Here is a 27400-nt window from a genome sequence, read left to right on the forward strand (position 1 = left end):
TGGTGGGGACAGGTCAGTCACTGTATAATACTGGGGGACTCTACTGGTGGGGACAGGTCATTAACTATATAACAGAGGGGAAAGTTCTGGTGGGGAAACTCAGTCACTGTATTACTGGGGGATATTACTGGTGTGGACGGGTCAGTCGCTGCATAACATAGGGGAGTGCACTTGTGGCGACAGTTCAGTTACAGTATAACACTGGGCGACTGTACTGGTGGGGACAGGTCAGTCACTGTATAACACGCTGGGACTGTACCAGTGGGGACAGTTCAGTCACTGTTTAACACTGGGGTAGTATACTGCTGGGGACTGGTCAGTCACTGTATAACACTGGGAGACTGTACTAGTGGGGAGAGGTCATTCACTGTATAACGCAAGGGACAGTACTGGTGGGGTCAGGTCAGTCACTGTATAACACTGGGGCCTTTGCAGATGGGACAGGTCAGTCTCTGTATAAAACTGGAGGACTGTACTGGTGGGGACAGGTCAGTCACTGTATAAGTCTCGGGGACTTTACTGGTGGGGACAGGTCAGTCACTGTATAACACGCTGGGACTGTAGCAGTGGAGACAGTTCTGTCACTGTTTACCATTGGGGACAGGTCATTCACTGTATACACAGTGGACTGTACTGATGGGTACAGGTCAGTCACAGTATAACACTGGGTGACTGAACTAGTGGGGACAGGTCTGTCACATTATAGCACTGTGTGACTGTACTGCTGGGGACTGGTCAGTCACTGTATAACACTGGGGGACTGTACTGGTAGGGACAGGTCAGTCACTATATAACAGGGGGACTGTACAAGTGGGGAGAGGTCTGTCGCTGTTTAACCCTGCTGGACTGTAATGGTGGAGACAGGTTCGTCACTATATTCCTCAGGGGACAGTACTGGTGGGGATAGGTCAATCACAGTATTACACTGGGAAGTGGACTTGCCGCGACAGTTCAGTCAAAGTATAACACTCGGGGACTGTACTGGTGTAGACAGGTCAGTCACTGCATAACACTGGGGACAGTACTGGTATGGACAGGTCAGTCACTGTATAACACTGGTAACTGTACTGGTGGGGACAGTTCAGTCACAGCATTAAACAGGGGACAGTACTGGTGGGGATCGGTCAGTCACGGCATATCACTTGGGATTTCTACTGGTGATCATAGGTCATTCACTGTATAGCACAAGGGATATTAGTGGTGGGGACAGGTCAGTCACTGCATAACATAGGGGAGTGCACTTCTGGCGACAGTTCAGTTATAGTATAACTCTGGGGGGCTGTACTGGTGGGGACAGGTCAGTCACTGTATAACACGCAGGGACTGTAGCAGTGGAGACAGTTCAGTCACTGTTTAAGACTGGGGACAGGTCATTCACTGTATACACAGTGGACTGTACTGATGGGTACAGGTCAGTCACTGTATAACACTGGGTGACTGAACTAGTGGGGACAGGACTGTCACAGTATAGCACTGTGTGACTGTACTGCTGGGGACTGGTCAGTCACTGTATAACACTGGGGGACTGTACTGGTAGGGACAGATCGGTGATTATATAACAGGGGGACTGTACATGTGGGGACAGGTTTGTTGCTGTTTAACCCTGCTGGACTGTAATGGTGGGGACAGGTCAATCACAGTATTACACTGGGGAGTGTACTTGCGGCGACATTTCAGTCAAAGTATAACACTCGGGGACTGTACTGGTGTAGACAGGTCAGTCACTGTATAACACTCAGTGACTGTACCAGTGGGGACAGGTCAATCACTGTATAACACTGGGGACTCTACTGGTGGGGACAGTTCAGTCACAGCATTAAACAGGGGTTTGCACTGGTGGGGACAGGTCAGTCACTCTATAAGACTGCGGGTTTGTACTGGTGGGGACAGGTCAGTCAAAGTATAACACTGGGGGACTATACTGGTGGGGGCAGGTCAGTCAGTGTATAACACTGCAGACTGTTCTGCTGCTGACAAGTCAGTCACTGTATAACAATGGGGGACTGTACTGGTGGGGCCAGTTCAGTCACTGTATAACACAGGGGGACTTTTCTGCTTAGGAGAGGTCTGTCACTGTATAACACAGTAGACTGTACTGGTGGGGAAATGTCAGTCACTGTATAAGACTCAGGGACTTTACTGGTGGGGACAGGTCAGTCACTGTAAAACTGGGGGATTCTACTGCTTGGGTCAGGTAAGTCACTTTATTACACTGGGTGTCTGTACTGGTAGTCATAGGTCATTCACTGTATAACACAAGGGACGTTACTCGTGGGGATAGGTCAGTCACTGTATAACACTGGGGACAGTACTGGTGGGGATAGGTCAGTCACGGTATAACACACAGGGACTGTACCAGTGGGGACAGTTCAGTCATTGTTTACCACTGGGGACAGGTCATTCACTGTATACACAGTGGACTGTACTGGTGGCTCCAGGTCAGTCACTGTATAACGCTGGGGGACTGAAGTAGTGGGGACAGGTCTGTCACAGTATAGCACTGTATGACTGTACTGCTGGGGACTGGTCAGTCACTGTATAACACTGGGGGACTGTTCTGGTGGGGAAAGGTATGTTACTGTATAACACAGGGGTCAGTATTGGTAGGGACAGGTCAGTCACTGTATAACACTGGAGAACTGGTCTGGTGGGGACAGGTATGTTCCTGTATAATTCAGGGGTCCGTATTGGTGGGGACAGATCTGTCACTGTATAACACTGGCGGACTGTACTGGTGGGGACAGGTCTGTCACTGTATAACACTGGGGGACTGTAATGGTGGTGACAGGTCAGTCACTCTATAACACTGGGATACTGTACTGCTGGGGACTGGTCAGTCACTGTATAACACTGGGGCCTTTGCAGATGGGACAGGTCAGTCTCTGTATAAAACTGGAGGACTGTACTGGTGGGGACAGGTCAGTCACTGTATAATACTGGGGGACTCTACTGGTGGGGACAGGTCATTAACTATATAACAGAGGGGAAAGTTCTGGTGGGGAAACTCAGTCACTGTATTACTGGGGGATATTACTGGTGTGGACGGGTCAGTCGCTGCATAACATAGGGGAGTGCACTTGTGGCGACAGTTCAGTTACAGTATAACACTGGGCGACTGTACTGGTGGGGACAGGTCAGTCACTGTATAACACGCTGGGACTGTACCAGTGGGGACAGTTCAGTCACTGTTTAACACTGGGGTAGTATACTGCTGGGGACTGGTCAGTCACTGTATAACACTGGGAGACTGTACTAGTGGGGAGAGGTCATTCACTGTATAACGCAAGGGACAGTACTGGTGGGGTCAGGTCAGTCACTGTATAACACTGGGGCCTTTGCAGATGGGACAGGTCAGTCTCTGTATAAAACTGGAGGACTGTACTGGTGGGGACAGGTCAGTCACTGTATAAGTCTCGGGGACTTTACTGGTGGGGACAGGTCAGTCACTGTATAACACGCTGGGACTGTAGCAGTGGAGACAGTTCTGTCACTGTTTACCATTGGGGACAGGTCATTCACTGTATACACAGTGGACTGTACTGATGGGTACAGGTCAGTCACAGTATAACACTGGGTGACTGAACTAGTGGGGACAGGTCTGTCACATTATAGCACTGTGTGACTGTACTGCTGGGGACTGGTCAGTCACTGTATAACACTGGGGGACTGTACTGGTAGGGACAGGTCAGTCACTATATAACAGGGGGACTGTACAAGTGGGGAGAGGTCTGTCGCTGTTTAACCCTGCTGGACTGTAATGGTGGAGACAGGTTCGTCACTATATTCCTCAGGGGACAGTACTGGTGGGGATAGGTCAATCACAGTATTACACTGGGAAGTGGACTTGCCGCGACAGTTCAGTCAAAGTATAACACTCGGGGACTGTACTGGTGTAGACAGGTCAGTCACTGTATAACACTCAGTGACTGTACCAGTGGGGACAGGTCAATCACTGTATAACACTGGGTACAGTACTGGTGGGTACAGGTCAGTCACTGTATAACACTGGCTACAGAACTGTTGGGGACAGGTCAGTCACTGTATAACACTGGGGACTGTACTGGTGGGGACAGTTCAGTCACAGCATTAAACAGGGGACTGTACTGGTGGGGATAGGTCAGTCACGGTATATCACTGGGGGTTTGCACTGGTGGGGACAGGTCAGTCACTGTATAACACTGGAGAACTGGTCTGGTGGGGACAGGTATGTTCCTGTATAATTCAGGGGTCCGTATTGGTGGGGACAGATCTGTCACTGTATAACACTGGCGGACCGTACTGGTGGGGACAGGTCTGTCACTGTATAACACTGGGGGACTGTAATGGTGGGGACAGGTCAGTCACTCTATAACACTGGGGTACTGTACTGCTGGGGACTGGTCAGTCACTGTATAACACTGGGAGACTGTACTAGTGGGGAGAGGTCATTCACTGTATAACGCAAGGGACAGTACTGGTGGGGTCAGGTCAGTCACTGTATAACACTGGGGCCTTTGCAGATGGGACAGGTCAGTCTCTGTATAAAACTGGAGGACTGTACTGGTGGGGACAGGTCAGTCACTGTATAATACTGGGGGACTCTACTGGTGGGGACAGGTCATTAACTATATAACAGAGGGGAAAGTTCTGGTGGGGAAACTCAGTCACTGTATTACTGGGGGATATTACTGGTGTGGACGGGTCAGTCGCTGCATAACATAGGGGAGTGCACTTGTGGCGACAGTTCAGTTACAGTATAACACTGGGCGACTGTACTGGTGGGGACAGGTCAGTCACTGTATAACACGCTGGGACTGTACCAGTGGGGACAGTTCAGTCACTGTTTAACACTGGGGTAGTATACTGCTGGGGACTGGTCAGTCACTGTATAACACTGGGAGACTGTACTAGTGGGGAGAGGTCATTCACTGTATAACGCAAGGGACAGTACTGGTGGGGTCAGGTCAGTCACTGTATAACACTGGGGCCTTTGCAGATGGGACAGGTCAGTCTCTGTATAAAACTGGAGGACTGTACTGGTGGGGACAGGTCAGTCACTGTATAAGTCTCGGGGACTTTACTGGTGGGGACAGGTCAGTCACTGTATAACACGCTGGGACTGTAGCAGTGGAGACAGTTCTGTCACTGTTTACCATTGGGGACAGGTCATTCACTGTATACACAGTGGACTGTACTGATGGGTACAGGTCAGTCACAGTATAACACTGGGTGACTGAACTAGTGGGGACAGGTCTGTCACATTATAGCACTGTGTGACTGTACTGCTGGGGACTGGTCAGTCACTGTATAACACTGGGGGACTGTACTGGTAGGGACAGGTCAGTCACTATATAACAGGGGGACTGTACAAGTGGGGAGAGGTCTGTCGCTGTTTAACCCTGCTGGACTGTAATGGTGGAGACAGGTTCGTCACTATATTCCTCAGGGGACAGTACTGGTGGGGATAGGTCAATCACAGTATTACACTGGGAAGTGGACTTGCCGCGACAGTTCAGTCAAAGTATAACACTCGGGGACTGTACTGGTGTAGACAGGTCAGTCACTGCATAACACTGGGGACAGTACTGGTATGGACAGGTCAGTCACTGTATAACACTGGTAACTGTACTGGTGGGGACAGTTCAGTCACAGCATTAAACAGGGGACAGTACTGGTGGGGATCGGTCAGTCACGGCATATCACTTGGGATTTCTACTGGTGATCATAGGTCATTCACTGTATAGCACAAGGGATATTAGTGGTGGGGACAGGTCAGTCACTGCATAACATAGGGGAGTGCACTTCTGGCGACAGTTCAGTTATAGTATAACTCTGGGGGGCTGTACTGGTGGGGACAGGTCAGTCACTGTATAACACGCAGGGACTGTAGCAGTGGAGACAGTTCAGTCACTGTTTAAGACTGGGGACAGGTCATTCACTGTATACACAGTGGACTGTACTGATGGGTACAGGTCAGTCACTGTATAACACTGGGTGACTGAACTAGTGGGGACAGGACTGTCACAGTATAGCACTGTGTGACTGTACTGCTGGGGACTGGTCAGTCACTGTATAACACTGGGGGACTGTACTGGTAGGGACAGATCGGTGATTATATAACAGGGGGACTGTACATGTGGGGACAGGTTTGTTGCTGTTTAACCCTGCTGGACTGTAATGGTGGGGACAGGTCAATCACAGTATTACACTGGGGAGTGTACTTGCGGCGACATTTCAGTCAAAGTATAACACTCGGGGACTGTACTGGTGTAGACAGGTCAGTCACTGTATAACACTCAGTGACTGTACCAGTGGGGACAGGTCAATCACTGTATAACACTGGGGACTGTACTGGTGGGGACAGTTCAGTCACAGCATTAAACAGGGGTTTGCACTGGTGGGGACAGGTCAGTCACTCTATAAGACTGCGGGTTTGTACTGGTGGGGACAGGTCAGTCAAAGTATAACACTGGGGGACTATACTGGTGGGGGCAGGTCAGTCAGTGTATAACACTGCAGACTGTTCTGCTGCTGACAAGTCAGTCACTGTATAACAATGGGGGACTGTACTGGTGGGGCCAGTTCAGTCACTGTATAACACAGGGGGACTTTTCTGCTTAGGAGAGGTCTGTCACTGTATAACACAGTAGACTGTACTGGTGGGGAAATGTCAGTCACTGTATAAGACTCAGGGACTTTACTGGTGGGGACAGGTCAGTCACTGTAAAACTGGGGGATTCTACTGCTTGGGTCAGGTAAGTCACTTTATTACACTGGGTGTCTGTACTGGTAGTCATAGGTCATTCACTGTATAATACAAGGGACGTTACTCGTGGGGATAGGTCAGTCACTGTATAACACTGGGGACAGTACTGGTGGGGATAGGTCAGTCACGGTATAACACACAGGGACTGTACCAGTGGGGACAGTTCAGTCATTGTTTACCACTGGGGACAGGTCATTCACTGTATACACAGTGGACTGTACTGGTGGCTCCAGGTCAGTCACTGTATAACGCTGGGGGACTGAAGTAGTGGGGACAGGTCTGTCACAGTATAGCACTGTATGACTGTACTGCTGGGGACTGGTCAGTCACTGTATAACACTGGGGGACTGTTCTGGTGGGGAAAGGTATGTTACTGTATAACACAGGGGTCAGTATTGGTAGGGACAGGTCAGTCACTGTATAACACTGGAGAACTGGTCTGGTGGGGACAGGTATGTTCCTGTATAATTCAGGGGTCCGTATTGGTGGGGACAGATCTGTCACTGTATAACACTGGCGGACTGTACTGGTGGGGACAGGTCTGTCACTGTATAACACTGGGGGACTGTAATGGTGGTGACAGGTCAGTCACTCTATAACACTGGGATACTGTACTGCTGGGGACTGGTCAGTCACTGTATAACACTGGGGCCTTTGCAGATGGGACAGGTCAGTCTCTGTATAAAACTGGAGGACTGTACTGGTGGGGACAGGTCAGTCACTGTATAATACTGGGGGACTCTACTGGTGGGGACAGGTCATTAACTATATAACAGAGGGGAAAGTTCTGGTGGGGAAACTCAGTCACTGTATTACTGGGGGATATTACTGGTGTGGACGGGTCAGTCGCTGCATAACATAGGGGAGTGCACTTGTGGCGACAGTTCAGTTACAGTATAACACTGGGCGACTGTACTGGTGGGGACAGGTCAGTCACTGTATAACACGCTGGGACTGTACCAGTGGGGACAGTTCAGTCACTGTTTAACACTGGGGTAGTATACTGCTGGGGACTGGTCAGTCACTGTATAACACTGGGAGACTGTACTAGTGGGGAGAGGTCATTCACTGTATAACGCAAGGGACAGTACTGGTGGGGTCAGGTCAGTCACTGTATAACACTGGGGCCTTTGCAGATGGGACAGGTCAGTCTCTGTATAAAACTGGAGGACTGTACTGGTGGGGACAGGTCAGTCACTGTATAAGTCTCGGGGACTTTACTGGTGGGGACAGGTCAGTCACTGTATAACACGCTGGGACTGTAGCAGTGGAGACAGTTCTGTCACTGTTTACCATTGGGGACAGGTCATTCACTGTATACACAGTGGACTGTACTGATGGGTACAGGTCAGTCACAGTATAACACTGGGTGACTGAACTAGTGGGGACAGGTCTGTCACATTATAGCACTGTGTGACTGTACTGCTGGGGACTGGTCAGTCACTGTATAACACTGGGGGACTGTTCTGGTAGGGACAGGTCAGTCACTATATAACAGGGGGACTGTACAAGTGGGGAGAGGTCTGTCGCTGTTTAACCCTGCTGGACTGTAATGGTGGAGACAGGTTCGTCACTATATTCCTCAGGGGACAGTACTGGTGGGGATAGGTCAATCACAGTATTACACTGGGAAGTGGACTTGCCGCGACAGTTCAGTCAAAGTATAACACTCGGGGACTGTACTGGTGTAGACAGGTCAGTCACTGCATAACACTGGGGACAGTACTGGTATGGACAGGTCAGTCACTGTATAACACTGGTAACTGTACTGGTGGGGACAGTTCAGTCACAGCATTAAACAGGGGACAGTACTGGTGGGGATCGGTCAGTCAAAGTATAACACTGGGGGACTATACTGGTGGGGGCAGGTCAGTCAGTGTATAACACTGCAGACTGTTCTGCTGCTGACAAGTCAGTCACTGTATAACAATGGGGGACTGTACTGGTGGGGCCAGTTCAGTCACTGTATAACACAGGGGGACTTTTCTGCTTAGGAGAGGTCTGTCACTGTATAACACAGTAGACTGTACTGGTGGGGAAATGTCAGTCACTGTATAAGACTCAGGGACTTTACTGGTGGGGACAGGTCAGTCACTGTAAAACTGGGGGATTCTACTGCTTGGGTCAGGTAAGTCACTTTATTACACTGGGTGTCTGTACTGGTAGTCATAGGTCATTCACTGTATAACACAAGGGACGTTACTCGTGGGGATAGGTCAGTCACTGTATAACACTGGGGACAGTACTGGTGGGGATAGGTCAGTCACGGTATAACACACAGGGACTGTACCAGTGGGGACAGTTCAGTCATTGTTTACCACTGGGGACAGGTCATTCACTGTATACACAGTGGACTGTACTGGTGGCTCCAGGTCAGTCACTGTATAACGCTGGGGGACTGAAGTAGTGGGGACAGGTCTGTCACAGTATAGCACTGTATGACTGTACTGCTGGGGACTGGTCAGTCACTGTATAACACTGGGGGACTGTTCTGGTGGGGAAAGGTATGTTACTGTATAACACAGGGGTCAGTATTGGTAGGGACAGGTCAGTCACTTTATAACACTGGAGAACTGGTCTGGTGGGGACAGGTATGTTCCTGTATAATTCAGGGGTCCGTATTGGTGGGGACAGATCTGTCACTGTATAACACTGGCGGACTGTACTGGTGGGGACAGGTCTGTCACTGTATAACACTGGGGGACTGTAATGGTGGTGACAGGTCAGTCACTCTATAACACTGGGATACTGTACTGCTGGGGACTGGTCAGTCACTGTATAACACTGGGAGACTGTACTAGTGGGGAGAGGTCATTCACTGTATAACGCAAGGGACAGTACTGGTGGGGTCAGGTCAGTCACTGTATAACACTGGGGCCTTTGCAGATGGGACAGGTCAGTCTCTGTATAAAACTGGAGGACTGTACTGGTGGGGACAGGTCAGTCACTGTATAATACTGGGGGACTCTACTGGTGGGGACAGGTCATTAACTATATAACAGAGGGGAAAGTTCTGGTGGGGAAACTCAGTCACTGTATTACTGGGGGATATTACTGGTGGGGACGGGTCAGTCGCTGCATAACATAGGGGAGTGCACTTGTGGCGACAGTTCAGTTACAGTATAACACTGGGCGACTGTACTGGTGGGGACAGGTCAGTCACTATATAACAGGGGGACTGTACAAGTGGGGAGAGGTCTGTCGCTGTTTAACCCTGCTGGACTGTAATGGTGGAGACAGGTTCGTCACTATATTCCTCAGGGGACAGTACTGGTGGGGATAGGTCAATCACAGTATTACACTGGGAAGTGGACTTGCCGCGACAGTTCATTCAAAGTATAACACTCGGGGACTGTACTGGTGTAGACAGGTCAGTCACTGCATAACACTGGGGACAGTACTGGTATGGACAGGTCAGTCACTGTATAACACTGGTAACTGTACTGGTGGGGACAGTTCAGTCACAGCATTAAACAGGGGACAGTACTGGTGGGGATCGGTCAGTCACGGCATATCACTTGGGATTTCTACTGGTGATCATAGGTCATTCACTGTATAGCACAAGGGATATTAGTGGTGGGGACAGGTCAGTCACTGCATAACATAGGGGAGTGCACTTCTGGCGACAGTTCAGTTATAGTATAACTCTGGGGGGCTGTACTGGTGGGGACAGGTCAGTCACTGTATAACACGCAGGGACTGTAGCAGTGGAGACAGTTCAGTCACTGTTTAAGACTGGGGACAGGTCATTCACTGTATACACAGTGGACTGTACTGATGGGTACAGGTCAGTCACTGTATAACACTGGGTGACTGAACTAGTGGGGACAGGACTGTCACAGTATAGCACTGTGTGACTGTACTGCTGGGGACTGGTCAGTCACTGTATAACACTGGGGGACTGTACTGGTAGGGACAGATCGGTGATTATATAACAGGGGGACTGTACATGTGGGGACAGGTTTGTTGCTGTTTAACCCTGCTGGACTGTAATGGTGGGGACAGGTCAATCACAGTATTACACTGGGGAGTGTACTTGCGGCGACATTTCAGTCAAAGTATAACACTCGGGGACTGTACTGGTGTAGACAGGTCAGTCACTGTATAACACTCAGTGACTGTACCAGTGGGGACAGGTCAATCACTGTATAACACTGGGGACTGTACTGGTGGGGACAGTTCAGTCACAGCATTAAACAGGGGTTTGCACTGGTGGGGACAGGTCAGTCACTCTATAAGACTGCGGGTTTGTACTGGTGGGGACAGGTCAGTCAAAGTATAACACTGGGGGACTATACTGGTGGGGGCAGGTCAGTCAGTGTATAACACTGCAGACTGTTCTGCTGCTGACAAGTCAGTCACTGTATAACAATGGGGGACTGTACTGGTGGGGCCAGTTCAGTCACTGTATAACACAGGGGGACTTTTCTGCTTAGGAGAGGTCTGTCACTGTATAACACAGTAGACTGTACTGGTGGGGAAATGTCAGTCACTGTATAAGACTCAGGGACTTTACTGGTGGGGACAGGTCAGTCACTGTAAAACTGGGGGATTCTACTGCTTGGGTCAGGTAAGTCACTTTATTACACTGGGTGTCTGTACTGGTAGTCATAGGTCATTCACTGTATAACACAAGGGACGTTACTCGTGGGGATAGGTCAGTCACTGTATAACACTGGGGACAGTACTGGTGGTGACAGGTCAGTCACTCTATAACACTGGGATACTGTACTGCTGGGGACTGGTCAGTCACTGTATAACACTGTGGCCTTTGCAGATGGGACAGGTCAGTCTCTGTATAAAACTGGAGGACTGTACTGGTGGGGACAGGTCAGTCACTGTATAATACTGGGGGACTCTACTGGTGGGGACAGGTCATTAACTATATAACAGAGGGGAAAGTTCTGGTGGGGAAACTCAGTCACTGTATTACTGGGGGATATTACTGGTGTGGACGGGTCAGTCGCTGCATAACATAGGGGAGTGCACTTGTGGCGACAGTTCAGTTACAGTATAACACTGGGCGACTGTACTGGTGGGGACAGGTCAGTCACTGTATAACACGCTGGGACTGTACCAGTGGGGACAGTTCAGTCACTGTTTAACACTGGGGTAGTATACTGCTGGGGACTGGTCAGTCACTGTATAACACTGGGAGACTGTACTAGTGGGGAGAGGTCATTCACTGTATAACGCAAGGGACAGTACTGGTGGGGTCAGGTCAGTCACTGTATAACACTGGGGCCTTTGCAGATGGGACAGGTCAGTCTCTGTATAAAACTGGAGGACTGTACTGGTGGGGACAGGTCAGTCACTGTATAAGTCTCGGGGACTTTACTGGTGGGGACAGGTCAGTCACTGTATAACACGCTGGGACTGTAGCAGTGGAGACAGTTCTGTCACTGTTTACCATTGGGGACAGGTCATTCACTGTATACACAGTGGACTGTACTGATGGGTACAGGTCAGTCACAGTATAACACTGGGTGACTGAACTAGTGGGGACAGGTCTGTCACATTATAGCACTGTGTGACTGTACTGCTGGGGACTGGTCAGTCACTGTATAACACTGGGGGACTGTACTGGTAGGGACAGGTCAGTCACTATATAACAGGGGGACTGTACAAGTGGGGAGAGGTCTGTCGCTGTTTAACCCTGCTGGACTGTAATGGTGGAGACAGGTTCGTCACTATATTCCTCAGGGGACAGTACTGGTGGGGATAGGTCAATCACAGTATTACACTGGGAAGTGGACTTGCCGCGACAGTTCAGTCAAAGTATAACACTCGGGGACTGTACTGGTGTAGACAGGTCAGTCACTGCATAACACTGGGGACAGTACTGGTATGGACAGGTCAGTCACTGTATAACACTGGTAACTGTACTGGTGGGGACAGTTCAGTCACAGCATTAAACAGGGGACAGTACTGGTGGGGATCGGTCAGTCAAAGTATAACACTGGGGGACTATACTGGTGGGGGCAGGTCAGTCAGTGTATAACACTGCAGACTGTTCTGCTGCTGACAAGTCAGTCACTGTATAACAATGGGGGACTGTACTGGTGGGGCCAGTTCAGTCACTGTATAACACAGGGGGACTTTTCTGCTTAGGAGAGGTCTGTCACTGTATAACACAGTAGACTGTACTGGTGGGGAAATGTCAGTCACTGTATAAGACTCAGGGACTTTACTGGTGGGGACAGGTCAGTCACTGTAAAACTGGGGGATTCTACTGCTTGGGTCAGGTAAGTCACTTTATTACACTGGGTGTCTGTACTGGTAGTCATAGGTCATTCACTGTATAACACAAGGGACGTTACTCGTGGGGATAGGTCAGTCACTGTATAACACTGGGGACAGTACTGGTGGGGATAGGTCAGTCACGGTATAACACACAGGGACTGTACCAGTGGGGACAGTTCAGTCATTGTTTACCACTGGGGACAGGTCATTCACTGTATACACAGTGGACTGTACTGGTGGCTACAGGTCAGTCACTGTATAACGCTGGGGGACTGAAGTAGTGGGGACAGGTCTGTCACAGTATAGCACTGTATGACTGTACTGCTGGGGACTGGTCAGTCACTGTATAACACTGGGGGACTGTTCTGGTGGGGAAAGGTATGTTACTGTATAACACAGGGGTCAGTATTGGTAGGGACAGGTCAGTCACTGTATAACACTGGAGAACTGGTCTGGTGGGGACAGGTATGTTCCTGTATAATTCAGGGGTCCGTATTGGTGGGGACAGATCTGTCACTGTATAACACTGGCGGACTGTACTGGTGGGGACAGGTCTGTCACTGTATAACACTGGGGGACTGTAATGGTGGTGACAGGTCAGTCACTCTATAACACTGGGATACTGTACTGCTGGGGACTGGTCAGTCACTGTATAACACTGGGAGACTGTACTAGTGGGGAGAGGTCATTCACTGTATAACGCAAGGGACAGTACTGGTGGGGTCAGGTCAGTCACTGTATAACACTGGGGCCTTTGCAGATGGGACAGGTCAGTCTCTGTATAAAACTGGAGGACTGTACTGGTGGGGACAGGTCAGTCACTGTATAATACTGGGGGACTCTACTGGTGGGGACAGGTCATTAACTATATAACAGAGGGGAAAGTTCTGGTGGGGAAACTCAGTCACTGTATTACTGGGGGATATTACTGGTGGGGACGGGTCAGTCGCTGCATAACATAGGGGAGTGCAGTTGTGGCGACAGTTCAGTTACAGTATAACACTGGGCGACTGTACTGGTGGGGACAGGTCAGTCACTGTATAACACGCTGGGACTGTACCAGTGGGGACAGTTCAGTCACTGTTTAACACTGGGGACAGGTCATTCACTGTATACACAGTGGACTGTACTGTTGGGTACAGGTCAGTCACTCTATAAGACTGCGGGTCTGTACTGGTGGGACAGGTCAGTCAAAGTATAGCACTGGGGGAATATACTGTTGGGGGCAGGTTAGTCACTGTATACACAGTGGACTGTACTGTTGGGTACAGGTCAGTCACTCTATAAGACTGCGGGTCTGTACTGGTGGGGACAGGTCAGTCAAAGTATAGCACTGGGGGAATATACTGTTGGGGGCAGGTTAGTCACTGTATACACAGTGGACTGTACTGTTGGGTACAGGTCAGTCACTTTATAAGACTGCGGGTCTGTACTGGTGGGGACAGGTCAGTCAAAGTATAGCACTGGGGGAATATACTGTTGGGGGCAGGTTAGTCACTGTATAACACTGCGAACTGTTCTGCTGGGGGCACATCTGTCACTGTATAACAATGGGGGAATGTACTGATGGGGTCAGGTCAGTCACTGTATAACACAAGGGGACTATACTGTTTAGGAGAGGTCTGTCACTGTATAACACAGTGGACTGTACTGTTGGGGACATGTCAGTCACTGTATAAGACTCGGGAACTTTACTGGTGGGGACAGGTCAGTCACTGTATAACACTGGGAACTGTACTTGTGGGGAGTCGTCAGTTACTGTTTAACACTGAGCCTCTGTTCTGGTGGAGACTGGTCAGTCACTGCATAACACTGGTGGTCTGTTCTGGTGGGTACAGGACTGTCACTGTATCACACGGGGATAGCACTGTTGGGGACAGATCAGGCACTGTATAACACTGGGGACTTTACAGATCGGGACAGGCCAGTCTCTGTGTAACTCTGGAGGACTGTACTGGTGGGGACAGGTCAGTCACTGTATAATACTGGTGGACTCTACTGGTGGGGACAGGTCATTAACTATATAACAGTGGGGAAAGTTCTGGTGGGGAAACTCAGTCACTGTATTACTGGGGGATTCTACTGGTTGGGTCAGGTCAGTTACTGTATAACACTGGGGGTCTGTACTGGTGGTCGTAGGTCATTCACTGTATAACACAAGGGATATTAGTGGTGGGGACAGGTCAGTCACTGCATTACATAGGGGAGTGCACTTGTGGCGACAGTTCAGTTACAGTATAACACTGGGGGACTGTACTGGCGGGGACAGGTCAGTCACTGTATAACACAAGGGGACTATACTGTTTAGGAGAGGTCTGTCACTGTATAACACAGTGGACTGTACTGGTGGGGACATGTCAGTCACTGTATAAGACTCGGGGACTTTACTGGTGGGGACAGGTCAGTCACTGTATAACATGCTGGGACTGTAGCAGTGGAGACAGTTCTGTCACTGTTTACCATTGGGGACAGGTCAGTCACTGTATAATACTGGGGGACTCTACTGGTGGTCATAGGTCTTTCACTGTATAACACAAGGGATATTAGTGGTGGGGACAGGTCAGTCACTGCATAACATAGGGGAGTGCACTTCTGGCGACAGTTCAGTTATAGTATAACACTGGGGGGCTGTACTGGTGGGGACAGGTCAGTCACTGTATAACACGCAGGGACTGTAGCAGTGGAGACAGTTCAGTCACTGTTTAAGACTGGGGACAGGTCTTTCACTGTATACACAGTGGACTGTACTGATGGGTACAGGTCAGTCACTGTATAACACTGGGTGACTGAACTAGTGGGGACAGGACTGTCACAGTATAGCACTGTGTGACTGTACTGCTGGGGACTGGTCAGTCACTGTATAACACTGGGGGACTGTACTGGTAGGGACAGATCGGTGATTATATAACAGGGGGACTGTACATGTGGGGACAGGTTTGTTGCTGTTTAACCCTGCTGGACTGTAATGGTGGGGACAGGTCAATCACAGTATTACACTGGGGAGTGTACTTGCGGTGACATTTCAGTCAAAGTATAACACTCGGGGACTGTAGTGGTGTAGACAGGTCAGTCACTGTATAACACTCAGTGACTGTACCAGTGGGGACAGGTCAATCACTGTATAACACTGGGGACTGTACTGGTGGGGACAGTTCAGTCACAGCATTAAACAGGGGTTTGCACTGGTGGGGACAGGTCAGTCACTGTATAACACTGGAGAACTGTTCTGGTGGGGACAGGTATGTTCCTGTATAATTCAGGGGTCCGTATTGGTGGGGACAGGTCTGTCACTGTATAACACTGGCGGACTGTACTGGTGGGGACAGGTCTGTCACTGTATAACACTGGGGGGCTGTAATGGTGGGGACAGGTCAGTCACTCTATAACATTGGGTTCTGTACTGCTGGGGACTGGTCAGTCACTGTATAACACTGGGAGACTGTACTAGTGGGGACAGGTCAGTCACTGTAAAACTGGGGGATTCTACTGCTTGGGTCAGGTAAGTCACTTTATTACACTGGGTGTCTGTACTGGTAGTCATAGGACATTCACTGTATAACACAAGGGACGTTACTCGTGGGGATAGGTCAGTCACTGTATAACACTGGGGACAGTACTGGTGGGGATAGGTCAGTCACGGTATAACACACAGGGACTGTACCAGTGGGGACAGTTCAGTCATTGTTTACCACTGGGGACAGGTCATTCACTGTATACACAGTGGACTGTACTGGTGGCTCCAGGTCAGTCACTGCATAACGCTGGGGGACTGAAGTAGTGGGGACAGGTCTGTCACAGTATAGCACTGTATGACTGTACTGCTGGGGACTGGTCAGTCACTGTATAACACTGGGGGACTGTTCTGGTGGGGAAAGGTATGTTACTGTATAACACAGGGGTCAGTATTGGTAGGGACAGGTCAGTCACTGTATAACACTGGGGGACTGTAATGCTGGGGACAGTCCATCATTGTATTACATAGCGGACAGTACTGGTGGGGACAGTTCAGTCACTGTTTAACACTGGGGACAGGACATTCACTGTATACACAGTGGACTGTACTGGTGGGGACAGGTCAGTCAAAGTATAACATAGGGGAGTGCACTTGTGGCGACAGTTCAGCTACAGTATACCACTGGGGGACTGTACTGGTGGGGACAGGTCAGTCACTGTATAACACGCAGGGACTGTAGCAGTGGAGACAGTTCTGTCACTGTTTACCATTGGGGACAGGTCATTCACTGTATACACAGTGGACTGTACTGATGGGTACAGGTCAGTCACAGTATAACACTGGGTGACTGAACTAGTGGGGACAGGTCTGTCACATTATAGCACTGTGTGACTGTACTGCTGGGGACTGGTCAGTCACTGTATAACACTGGGGGACTGTACTAGTAGGGACAGGTCAGTGACTATATAACAGGGGGACTGTACAAGTGGGGAGAGGTCTGTCGCTGTTTAACCCTGCTGGACTGTAATGGTGGGGACAGGTTCGTCACTATATTCCTCAGGGGACAGTACTGGTGGGGACAGGTCAATCACAGTATTACACTGGGTAGTGGGCTTGCCGCGACAGTTCAGTCAAAGTATAACACTCGGGGACTGTACTGGTGTAGACAGGTCAGTCACTGTATAACACTGGGGACAGTTCTGGTAAGGACAGGTCAGTCACTGTATAACACTGGTAACTGTACTGGTGGGGACAGTTCAGTCACAGCATTAAACAGGGGACAGTACTGGTGGGGATTGGTCAGTCATGGAATATCACTTGGGATTTCTACTGGTGATCATAGGTCATTCACTGTATAGCACAAGGGATATTAGTGGTGGGGACAGGTCAGTCACTGCATAACATAGGGGAGTGCACTTCTGGCGACAGTTCAGTTATAGTATAACACTGGGGGGCTGTACTGGTGGGGACAGGTCAGTCACTGTATAACACGCAGGGACTGTAGCAGTGGAGACAGTTCAGTCACTGTTTAAGACTGGGGACAGGTCATTCACTGTATACACAGTGGACTGTACTGATGGGTACAGGTCAGTCACTGTATAACACTGGGTGACTGAACTAGTGGGGACAGGTCTGTCACAGCATAGCACTGTGTGACTGTACTGCTGGGGACTGGTCAGTCACTGTATAACACTGGGGGATTGTACTGGTAGGGACAGATCGGTGATTATATAACAGGGGGACTGTACATGTGGGGACAGGTTTGTTGCTGTTTAACCCTGCTGGACTGTAATGGTGGGGACAGGTCAATCACAGTATTACACTGGGGAGTGTACTTGCGGCGACATTTCAGTCAAAGTATAACACTCGGGGACTGTACTGGTGTAGACAGGTCAGTCACTGTATAACACTCAGTGACTGTACCAGTGGGGACAGGTCAATCACTGTATAACACTAGGTACAGTACTGGTGGGTACAGGTCAGTCACTGTATAACACTGGCTACAGAACTGTTGGGGACAGGTCAGTCACTGTATAACACTGGGGACTGTACTGGTGGGGACAGTTCAGTCACAGCATTAAACAGGGGACTGTACTGGTGGGGATAGGTCAGTCACGGTATATCACTGGGGGTTTGCACTGGTGGGGACAGGTCAGTCACTGTATAACACTGGAGAACTGGTCTGGTGGGGACAGGTATGTTCCTGTATAATTCAGGGGTCCGTATTGGTGGGGACAGATCTGTCACTGTATAACACTGGCGGACTGTACTGGTGGGGACAGGTCTGTCACTGTATACCACTGGGGGACTGTAATGGTGGGGACAGGTCAGTCACTCTATAACACTGGGGTACTATACTGCTGGGGACTGGTCAGTCACTGTATAACACTGGGAGACTGTACTAGTGGGGAGAGGTCATTCACTGTATAACGCAAGGGACAGTACTGGTGGGGTCAGGTCAGTCACTGTATAACACTGGGGCCTTTGCAGATGGGACAGGTCAGTCTCTGTATAAAACTGGAGGACTGTACTGGTGGGGACAGGTCAGTCACTGTATAATACTGGGGGACTCTACTGGTGGGGACAGGTCATTAACTATATAACAGAGGGGAAAGTTCTGGTGGGGAAACTCAGTCACTGTATTACTGGGGGATATTACTGGTGGGGACGGGTCAGTCGCTGCATAACATAGGGGAGGTCACTTGTGGCGACAGTTCAGTTACAGTATAACACTGGGCGACTGTACTGGTGGGGACAGGTCAGTCACTGTATAACACGCTGGGACTGTACCAGTGGGGACAGTTCAGTCACTGTTTAACACTGGGGACAGGTCATTCACTGTATACACAGTGGACTGTACTGTTGGGTACAGGTCAGTCACTCTATAACATTGGGTTCTGTACTGCTGGGGACTGGTCAGTCACTGTATAACACTGGGAGACTGTACTAGTGGGGACAGGTCAGTCACTGTAAAACTGGGGGATTCTACTGCTTGGGTCAGGTAAGTCACTTTATTACACTGGGTGTCTGTACTGGTAGTCATAGGACATTCACTGTATAACACAAGGGACGTTACTCGTGGGGATAGGTCAGTCACTGTATAACACTGGGGACAGTACTGGTGGGGATAGGTCAGTCACGGTATAACACACAGGGACTGTACCAGTGGGGACAGTTCAGTCATTGTTTACCACTGGGGACAGGTCATTCACTGTATACACAGTGGACTGTACTGGTGGCTCCAGGTCAGTCACTGCATAACGCTGGGGGACTGAAGTAGTGGGGACAGGTCTGTCACAGTATAGCACTGTATGACTGTACTGCTGGGGACTGGTCAGTCACTGTATAACACTGGGGGACTGTTCTGGTGGGGAAAGGTATGTTACTGTATAACACAGGGGTCAGTATTGGTAGGGACAGGTCAGTCACTGTATAACACTGGGGGACTGTAATGCTGGGGACAGTCCATCATTGTATTACATAGCGGACAGTACTGGTGGGGACAGTTCAGTCACTGTTTAACACTGGGGACAGGACATTCACTGTATACACAGTGGACTGTACTGGTGGGGACAGGTCAGTCAAAGTATAACATAGGGGAGTGCACTTGTGGCGACAGTTCAGCTACAGTATACCACTGGGGGACTGTACTGGTGGGGACAGGTCAGTCACTGTATAACACGCAGGGACTGTAGCAGTGGAGACAGTTCTGTCACTGTTTACCATTGGGGACAGGTCATTCACTGTATACACAGTGGACTGTACTGATGGGTACAGGTCAGTCACAGTATAACACTGGGTGACTGAACTAGTGGGGACAGGTCTGTCACATTATAGCACTGTGTGACTGTACTGCTGGGGACTGGTCAGTCACTGTATAACACTGGGGGACTGTACTAGTAGGGACAGGTCAGTGACTATATAACAGGGAGACTGTACAAGTGGGGAGAGGTCTGTCGCTGTTTAACCCTGCTGGACTGTAATGGTGGGGACAGGTTCGTCACTATATTCCTCAGGGGACAGTACTGGTGGGGACAGGTCAATCACAGTATTACACTGGGTAGTGGGCTTGCCGCGACAGTTCAGTCAAAGTATAACACTCGGGGACTGTACTGGTGTAGACAGGTCAGTCACTGTATAACACTGGGGACAGTTCTGGTAAGGACAGGTCAGTCACTGTATAACACTGGTAACTGTACTGGTGGGGACAGTTCAGTCACAGCATTAAACAGGGGACAGTACTGGTGGGGATCGGTCAGTCATGGAATATCACTTGGGATTTCTACTGGTGATCATAGGTCATTCACTGTATAGCACAAGGGATATTAGTGGTGGGGACAGGTCAGTCACTGCATAACATAGGGGAGTGCACTTCTGGCGACAGTTCAGTTATAGTATAACACTGGGGGGCTGTACTGGTGGGGACAGGTCAGTCACTGTATAACACGCAGGGACTGTAGCAGTGGAGACAGTTCAGTCACTGTTTAAGACTGGGGACAGGTCATTCACTGTATACACAGTGGACTGTACTGATGGGTACAGGTCAGTCACTGTATAACACTGGGTGACTGAACTAGTGGGGACAGGTCTGTCACAGCATAGCACTGTGTGACTGTACTGCTGGGGACTGGTCAGTCACTGTATAACACTGGGGGATTGTACTGGTAGGGACAGATCGGTGATTATATAACAGGGGGACTGTACATGTGGGGACAGGTTTGTTGCTGTTTAACCCTGCTGGACTGTAATGGTGGGGACAGGTCAATCACAGTATTACACTGGGGAGTGTACTTGCGGCGACATTTCAGTCAAAGTATAACACTCGGGGACTGTACTGGTGTAGACAGGTCAGTCACTGTATAACACTCAGTGACTGTACCAGTGGGGACAGGTCAATCACTGTATAACACTAGGTACAGTACTGGTGGGTACAGGTCAGTCACTGTATAACACTGGCTACAGAACTGTTGGGGACAGGTCAGTCACTGTATAACACTGGGGACTGCACTGGTGGGGACAGTTCAGTCACAGCATTAAACAGGGGACTGTACTGGTGGGGATAGGTCAGTCACGGTATATCACTGGGGGTTTGCACTGGTGGGGACAGGTCAGTCACTGTATAACACTGGAGAACTGGTCTGGTGGGGACAGGTATGTTCCTGTATAATTCAGGGGTCCGTATTGGTGGGGACAGATCTGTCACTGTATAACACTGGCGGACTGTACTGGTGGGGACAGGTCTGTCACTGTATAACACTGGGGGACTGTAATGGTGGGGACAGGTCAGTCACTCTATAACACTGGGGTACTATACTGCTGGGGACTGGTCAGTCACTGTATAACACTGGGAGACTGTACTAGTGGGGAGAGGTCATTCACTGTATAACGCAAGGGACAGTACTGGTGGGGTCAGGTCAGTCACTGTATAACACTGGGGCCTTTGCAGATGGGACAGGTCAGTCTCTGTATAAAACTGGAGGACTGTACTGGTGGGGACAGGTCAGTCACTGTATAATACTGGGGGACTCTACTGGTGGGGACAGGTCATTAACTATATAACAGAGGGGAAAGTTCTGGTGGGGAAACTCAGTCACTGTATTACTGGGGGATATTACTGGTGGGGACGGGTCAGTCGCTGCATAACATAGGGGAGTGCACTTGTGGCGACAGTTCAGTTACAGTATAACACTGGGCGACTGTACTGGTGGGGACAGGTCAGTCACTGTATAACACGCTGGGACTGTACCAGTGGGGACAGTTCAGTCACTGTTTAACACTGGGGACAGGTCATTCACTGTATACACAGTGGACTGTACTGTTGGGTACAGGTCAGTCACTCTATAAGACTGCGGGTCTGTACTGGTGGGGACAGGTCAGTCAAAGTATAGCACTGGGGGAATATACTGTTGGGGGCAGGTTAGTCACTGTATACACAGTGGACTGTACTGTTGGGTACAGGTCAGTCACTCTATAAGACTGCGGGTCTGTACTGGTGGGGACAGGTCAGTCAAAGTATAGCACTGGGGGAATATACTGTTGGGGGCAGGTTAGTCACTGTATAACACTGCGAACTGTTCTGCTGGGGGCACATCTGTCACTGTATAACAATGGGGGAATGTACTGATGGGGTCAGGTCAGTCACTGTATAACACAAGGGGACTATACTGTTTAGGAGAGGTCTGTCACTGTATAACACAGTGGACTGTACTGGTGGGGACATGTCAGTCACTGTATAAGACTCGGGGACTTTACTGGTGGGGACAGGTCAGTCACTGTATAACACTGGGAACTGTACTTGTGGGGAGTCGTCAGTTACTGTTTAACACTGAGCCTCTGTTCTGGTGGAGACTGGTCAGTCACTGTATAACACTGGTGGTCTGTTCTGGTGGGTACAGGACTGTCACTGTATCACACGGGGATAGCACTGTTGGGGACAGATCAGGCACTGTATAACACTGGGGACTTTACAGATCGGGACAGGTCAGTCTCTGTGTAACACTGGAGGACTGTACTGGTGGGGACAGGTCAGTCACTGTATAATACTGGGGGACTCTACTGGTGGGGACAGGTCATTAACTATATAACAGTGGGGAAAGTTCTGGTGGGGAAACTCAGTCACTGTATTACTGGGGGATTCTACTGGTTGGGTCAGGTCAGTTACTGTATAACACTGGGGGTCTGTACTGGTGGTCGTAGGTCATTCACTGTATAACACAAGGGATATTAGTGGTGGGGACAGGTCAGTCACTGCATTACATAGGGGAGTGCACTTGTGGCGACAGTTCAGTTACAGTATAACACTGGGGGACTGTACTGGTGGGGACAGGTCAGTCACTGTATAACACAAGGGGACTATACTGTTTAGGAGAGGTCTGTCACTGTATAACACAGTGGACTGTACTGGTGGGGACATGTCAGTCACTGTATAAGACTCGGGGACTTTACTGGTGGGGACAGGTCAGTCACTGTATAACACGCTGGGACTGTAGCAGTGGAGACAGTTCTGTCACTGTTTACCATTGGGGACAGGTCATTCACTGTATACACAGTGGACTGTACTGATGGGTACAGGTCAGTCACTGTATAACACTGGGTGACTGAACTAGTGGGGACAGGTCTGTCACAGTATAGCACTGTGTGACTGTACTGCTGGGGACTGGTCAGTCACTGTATAACACCGGGGGACTGTACTGGTAGGGACAGTTCGGTGATTATATAACAGGCGGACTGTACATGTGGGGACAGGTTTGTTGCTGTTTAACCCTGCTGGACTGTAATGGTGGGGACAGGTCAATCACAGTATTACACTGGGGAGTGTACTTGCGGCGACATTTCAGTCAAAGTATAACACTCGGGGACTGTACTGGTGTAGACAGGTCAGTCACTGTATAACACTCAGTGACTGTACCAGTGGGGACAGGTCAGTCACTGTATAACACTGGCTACAGAACTGTTGGGGACAGGTCAGTCACTGTATAACACTGTGGACTGTACTGGTGGGGACAGTTCAGTCACAGCATTAAACAGGGGACTGTACTGGTGGGGATAGGTCAGTCACGGTATATCACTGGGGGTTTGCACTGGTGGGGACAGGTCAGTCACTGTATAACACTGGAGAACTGGTCTGGTGGGGACAGGTATGTTCCTGTATAATTCAGGGGTCCGTATTGGTGGGGACAGATCTGTCACTGTATAACACTGGCGGACTGTACTGGTGGGGACAGGTCTGTCACTGTATAACACTGGGGGACTGTAATGGTGGGGACAGGTCAGTCACTCTATAACACTGGGGTACTGTACTGCTGGGGACTGGTCAGTCACTGTATAACACTGGGAGACTGTACTAGTGGGGAGAGGTCATTCACTGTATAACGCAAGGGACAGTACTGGTGGGGTCAGGTCAGTCACTGTATAACACTGGGGCCTTTGCAGATGGGACAGGTCAGTCTCTGTATAAAACTGGAGGACTGTACTGGTGGGGCAGGTCAGTCACTGTATAATACTGGGGGACTCTACTGGTGGGGACAGGTCATTAACTATATAACAGAGGGGAAAGTTCTGGTGGGGAAACTCAGTCACTGTATTACTGGGGGATATTACTGGTGGGGACGGGTCAGTCGCTGCATAACATAGGGGAGTGCACTTGTGGCGACAGTTCAGTTACAGTATAACACTGGGCGACTGTACTGGTGGGGACAGGTCAGTCACTGTATAACACGCTGGGACTGTACCAGTGGGGACAGTTCAGTCACTGTTTAACACTGGGGACAGGTCATTCACTGTATACACAGTGGACTGTACTGTTGGGTACAGGTCAGTCACTCTATAAGACTGCGGGTCTGTACTGGTGGGGACAGGTCAGTCAAAGTATAGCACTGGGGGAATATACTGTTGGGGGCAGGTTAGTCACTGTATACACAGTGGACTGTACTGTTGGGTACAGGTCAGTCACTCTATAAGACTGCGGGTCTGTACTGGTGGGGACAGGTCAGTCAAAGTATAGCACTGGGGGAATATACTGTTGGGGGCAGGTTAGTCACTGTATAACACTGCGAACTGTTCTGCTGGGGGCACATCTGTCACTGTATAACAATGGGGGAATGTACTGATGGGGTCAGGTCAGTCACTGTATAACACAAGGGGACTATACTGTTTAGGAGAGGTCTGTCACTGTATAACACAGTGGACTGTACTGTTGGGGACATGTCAGTCACTGTATAAGACTCAGGGACTTTACTGGTGGGGACAGGTCAGTCACTGTAAAACTGGGGGATTCTACTGCTTGGGTCAGGTAAGTCACTTTATTACACTGGGTGTCTGTACTGGTAGTCATAGGTCATTCACTGTATAACACAAGGGACGTTACTCGTGGGGATAGGTCAGTCACTGTATAACACTGGGAACTGTACTTGTGGGGAGTCGTCAGTTACTGTTTAACACTGAGCCTCTGTTCTGGTGGAGACTGGTCAGTCACTGCATAACACTGGTGGTCTGTTCTGGTGGGTACAGGACTGTCACTGTATCACACGGGGATAGCACTGTTGGGGACAGATCAGGCACTGTATAACACTGGGGACTTTACAGATCGGGACAGGCCAGTCTCTGTGTAACACTGGAGGACTGTACTGGTGGGGACAGGTCAGTCACTGTATAATACTGGGGGACTCTACTGGTGGGGACAGGTCATTAACTATATAACAGTGGGGAAAGTTCTGGTGGGGAAACTCAGTCACTGTATTACTGGGGGATTCTACTGGTTGGGTCAGGTCAGTTACTGTATAACACTGGGGGTCTGTACTAGTGGTCGTAGGTCATTCACTGTATAACACAAGGGATATTAGTGGTGGGGACAGGTCAGTCACTGCATTACATAGGGGAGTGCACTTGTGGCGACAGTTCAGTTACAGTATAACACTGGGGGACTGTACTGGTGGGGACATGTCAGTCACTGTATAACACTCAGGGACTGTACCAGTGGGGACAATTCAGTCACTGTTTAACACTGGGGACAGGTCATTCACTGTATACACAGTGGACTGTACTGGTGGGTACAGGTCAGTCACTCTATAAGACTGCGGGTTTGTACTGGTGGGGACAGGTCAGTCAAAGTATAACACTGGGGGACTATACTGGTGGGGGCAGGTCAGTCACTGTATAACACAGGGGGACTATACTGTTTAGGAGAGGTCTGTCATTGTATAACACAGTAGCCTGTACTGGTGGGGAAATGTCAGTCACTGTATAAGAATCAGGGACTTTACTGGTGGGGACAGGTCAGTCACTGTAAAACTGGGGGATTCTACTGCTTGGGTCAGGTAAGTCACTTTATTACACTGGGTGTCTGTACTGGTAGGCATAGGTCATTCACTGTATAACACAAGGGACGTTACTGGTGGGGACAGGTCAGTCACTGTATAACACTGGGGACCCTCCTGGTGGGGACAGGTATGTTACTGTATAACACAGGGGTCAGTATTGGTAGGGTCAGGTCTGTCACTGTATAACACTCGGGGACTGTAATGGTGGGGACAGGTCCATCATTGTATTACACAGGGGACAGTACTGGTGGGGACAGTTCAGTCACTGTATAACACAGAGGGCTGTACTGGTGGGTACTGGTCAGTCTCTGTATAACACTGGAGGACTTTACTGGTGGGGACAGGACAGTCACTGTATCACATCGGGAGAGCACTGCTGGGGACAGCTCAGTCACTGTACAACACAGGGGACAGTACTGGTGGGGACAGATCAGCCACTATACACCACAGGGGAAAGTACTGGTGGGGACAGGTCATTCACTGTATAATACTGTGGGACTCTACGGGAGGGGACATGTCATTAACAATATAACACGGGAAAGTTCTAGTGGGGACAGGTCAGTCAGTGTATAACTGGGGGATTCTACTGCTTGGGTCAGGTCAGTCACTTTATTACACTGGGGGTCTGTACTGGTAGTCATAGGTCATTCACTGTATAACACAAGGGACGTTACTAGTGGGGACTGGTCAGTCACTGTATATCACTGGGGACAGTACTGGTGGGGACAGGTTAGTCGCTGTATAACACTGGGTACAGTACTGGTGGGGACAGTTCAGTCACTGTATAACACTGGTTACTGTACTGGTGGGGACAGTTCCGTCACAGCATTACACAGGGGTCTGTACTGGTGGGGATCGGTCAGTCACAGTATATCACTTGGGGTTTGTACTGGTGGGGACAGGTCAGCCACTGTATAACACTGGAGGACTGTTCTGGTGCGGACAGGTCACTCACTGTATAATACTGTGGGACTCTACTGGAGGGGACAGGTCAGTCACGGTATAACACGCAGGGACTGTAACAGTGGGGACAGTTCCGTCACTGTTTAACACTGGGGACAGGTCATGCGCTGTATAAACAGTAGACTGTACTGGTGGGTACAGGTCAGTCACTGTATAACACTGGGCGACTGAACTGTT

The sequence above is a fragment of the Hypanus sabinus genome, chromosome 9 (genome assembly GCF_030144855.1).
Source record: "Hypanus sabinus isolate sHypSab1 chromosome 9, sHypSab1.hap1, whole genome shotgun sequence".
NCBI classification, from domain to species: Eukaryota; Metazoa; Chordata; class Chondrichthyes; order Myliobatiformes; family Dasyatidae; genus Hypanus; species Hypanus sabinus.